Source organism: Cetorhinus maximus, chromosome 36 (assembly GCF_964194155.1).
Source record: "Cetorhinus maximus chromosome 36, sCetMax3.hap1.1, whole genome shotgun sequence".
Classification (NCBI taxonomy): Eukaryota; Metazoa; Chordata; class Chondrichthyes; order Lamniformes; family Cetorhinidae; genus Cetorhinus; species Cetorhinus maximus.
In genome coordinates, this window is record NC_135914.1 from 3,222,662 (window position 1) to 3,226,275 (window position 3,614).

At 47.0% G+C, this 3,614-nt stretch overlaps 1 protein-coding gene across 1 annotated transcript in view; it reads right to left on the reverse strand.

Annotated features, from left to right (window-relative positions):
* LOC144672165 (uncharacterized) overlaps positions 1-3,614 on the reverse strand; it is a 61,269-nt gene that overhangs the window by 56,673 nt on the left and 982 nt on the right. The gene's annotated exons all lie outside the window — the stretch shown is intronic.

Consider the following 3,614-nt stretch of genomic DNA (forward strand, 5'->3'; position numbering starts at 1 on the left):
TTGAAATGCATGAAGCGATCTATTCAATTTTTTCAACTGTTAACACACCATTTTTAAGAGTTGATAGGATCCAATCAGAGCAGAAATTGATGACGGCAATCACATTAACTGGACTTCACTCCAGGTTGGTGCCACCATGTTGAAAAACAGTCAGTCATTCTCCAGCTCCCGACTCTTAATGTCATAATTGATGGATTAGGAGTAAAAATGGCTTCCTCTTCACTGTAAGGCAGTGCTTCCCAAACCCTTTTTCTGCTGTGACCTCATTTCACTGTTTCACACTTGGTGCAACCCTAGAGTGAAAGGGTTGGTGGGGAAATGAATATTTTGAGTGAGCTAGGGGTCCAAACAGCAGGGATACAGGTGCAAAAAACAACTAAGACACCTATCATTTTTCCAATTCCGTTGGTGTCAACAATTGGGCCTCAGAGCTCATTGGTTTAAGCTATGCCCTCAGGAAAGGAAATCACATGCATTTAAAGAGGCCTGGGAGCACATCCCAACACTGCCAAATCTGAGGCTCCGCTCTACAGCCGCTATTGGTGCCTCAGAGCTCACAACCCTGATTGCGCAGGGGGAGGTCATGGCCCTCAGTTTGAGAACCCCTGCTCTTGATCTAAGGGCAAGAAACAACTTGTAGCTACTCCATAATGTTACAGACTGGCCCACTGAACCTCTTCATTTCATCTCACCACTGTTCTTTCTGTCACTGAACATATATTTTTTATTTCTGTTGGACTGTTGTAAAGAACATATCTTTTTATTTTCTGTTAGTCTGTTGGATTAAGAGTACAATGGCTGCAGTTTGAAAGACATGTCCACTGGAACAGGATAAGAGATATGTACAATGTTGCAGTCCTGGAACAGACTGTGCCATGAAAGACAGGATGGTGCCGAAAAGGAGTCCTGGACCAAGGGAGCTGCCTGGCAACAACGTTTTAATTGGCTCCTGACCAGGTGACCAGGTTTTGTGAGAGGACAGTGCAGCAGAATAGCTCCTAACCTGAAAGTGACAAGACCTAAAACCTCTTTCTCCTGTGTGTGGCACATTCCAGTAATTCCACAATAATAGCTAGCCGGCTTTTTCCCCTTATATCTCTATAACCTGCTCTCTCTCTCTGAAAACAAAAATAAAAATAGCTGGAAAAACTCAACAGGTCTGACAGCATCTGCGGAGAGGAATACTGTTAATGTTTCGAGTCTGTATGACTCTTCATCAGAATTGAGGAAAAATAGAAATATGGTGAAATATAAGCTGGTTGAGGGGAGTGGGACAGGTAGAGCTGGATAGAGGACCAGTGATAGGTGGAGGCAAAGAAGAGATTGCCAAAGATGTCATAGACAAAAGGACAAAGGGGTGTTGACAGTGGTGGTATTAGCTAAGAGATGTGCTAATGGTGACATTAAGGGTACAAAGCAGGACGAGCAAGTGACAGATAGCCCTAGTGGGGGTGGGGAGGGGGGAAGGGATCGAAATAGGCTAAAAGGTGGAGATGAAACAATGGATGGGAATACATTTAAAAATAATGGAAATAGGTGGGAAAAGAAAAATATATTTTAAAAATATAATAATGATTAGAAAAAGGGGGATCGGAAAGGGAGTGGGGATGGAGGAGAGAGTTCATGATCTAAAATTGTTGAACTCAATATTCAGTCCGGAAGGCTGTAAAGTGCCTAGTCGGAAGATGAGGTTCTGTTCCTCCAGCTTGCGTTGAGCTTCACTGGAACATTGCAGCAGGCCAAGGATGGACATGTGGGCATGAGAGCAGAGTGGTGTGTTGAAATGGCACGTGACAGGGAGGCTGGGTCATGCTTGCGGACAGACCGAAGGTGTTCCACAAAGCGGTCACCCAGTCTGTGTTTAGTCTCTCCAATGTAGAGGAGACCGCATTGGGAGCAGCGAATGCAATAGACTAAATTGAGGGAAGTGCAAGTGAAGCGCTGCTTCACTTGAAAGGAGTGTTTCGGCCCTTGGACGGTGAGATGGGGGGAAGTAAAGGGGCAGGTGCTGCACCTTCTGCGGTTGCCTGGGGGAAGGTGCCATGGGAGGGGGTTGAGGTGTAGGGGGTGATGGGGGAGTGGACCAGGGTGTCCCAGAGGGAATGATCCCTGCAGAATGCCGCCAGGGGAGGTGAAGGGAAGATGTGTTGGGTGGTGGCATCATGCTGGAGTTGGTGGAAATGGCGGAGGATGATCCTTTGAATGCGGAGGCTGGTAGGGTGATAAGTGAGGACAAGGGGGACCCTATCATGGTTCTGAAAACGCCTGTCAAGAGACAAAGGGGAAAATAACTGTTAGAGACATTGAAAGGCAGGTGTTCAACCAATGAACTAAATACTGAAAGTGCTGGAACACCCCCTTGTGTCATCAGCAAGAACTGAAAGGAAGTTGGAAGGCATTGATCAAAATCAACCCATTGAATCCTGTATTCCAGAACTGGTGCTATGGTGATTTATCCCACCCTTAAAATCCATGTTTTGTGTCTTATGTGTCTTGTATGTGTGTGTATAGGGATTTAAGAAGGGGGCAGAGTTAAAGTTATAGTGCTAGAAGTTAGCAGTTCATATTTCTTTCTTTTGCCACTGGTTAACAACAGTTTGTTCAATAAACAGCTATTTATTTATTAAGTTTACAAACTTGGTGCTCGTATTCTGTTAAACTAAAACAGTTAGGTAGAATTGGGGCAATCTGGTGGTTTGGTCAAAGTTTTCGAGGAACAGTGGGGCTTGATATTAGAGCACACTATCCCCAGTGAGTCATGACACTGCCGTACTGATCCTTCCAACATACAGACATTTGGAAGCAATGGTGACTTGATGCTCAGATTAGCTCGGTCTCCAGGTATAAGATAGATCTAGAAGCACTGGAGATTCACTGGAATGACACCAGAATGACACAGATGCTCCCTCACTAGTTCATGTTTCACTCGCGCTTACACATACTCCCTCACCAGTCTCCATTTACTGACGCTCCCTCACTGTTCCTTTTTCTCCTCCATTTCCAAATGCTTCCTCACTAGTCCCCATTCAAGCACACTCCCTCACCAGCCTCCATTTAAAGATGCTCTCCCCACCAGTTACATTGCTCCTCCATTTATAGACGCTCCCTCAAGCAGACCCCATTTCACCTCCATTTACAGACGCTCCCTCAAGCAGACCCCATTTCACCTCCATTTACAGACGCTCCCTCAAGCAGACCCCATTTCACCTCCATTTACAGACGCTCCCTCAAGCAGACCCCATTTCACCTCCATTTATAGACGCTCCCTGAATTGCTGAGTTTCTGACATTCCCTGCCTGCCCTGGAATTTGGCGCCGGGCCCCTTGGTGGCGACTCGAGCCGGGGCAGATCCTGAGTCACCGGCGGATGGATGGCGATTTATTGCTTTTTTTTAACCTGACTTAAACGTGCGCTCAGAGTTTGTGCAGTCCAGCTTCCTCCGGGTTTATTAACCCGCTTCACTCTTACCTGCTTCGAACCCAGTGGCCTCTCCCGCGCATGCTCAGCCCACACTGCCCAATGAACCACTCCCGCGCATGCTCAGCCCATGCTGCCCCTGTCCCGCGCATGCTCCGTCCACAATGCCCTGCAGGTGTCTCCCGCGCATGCTCACC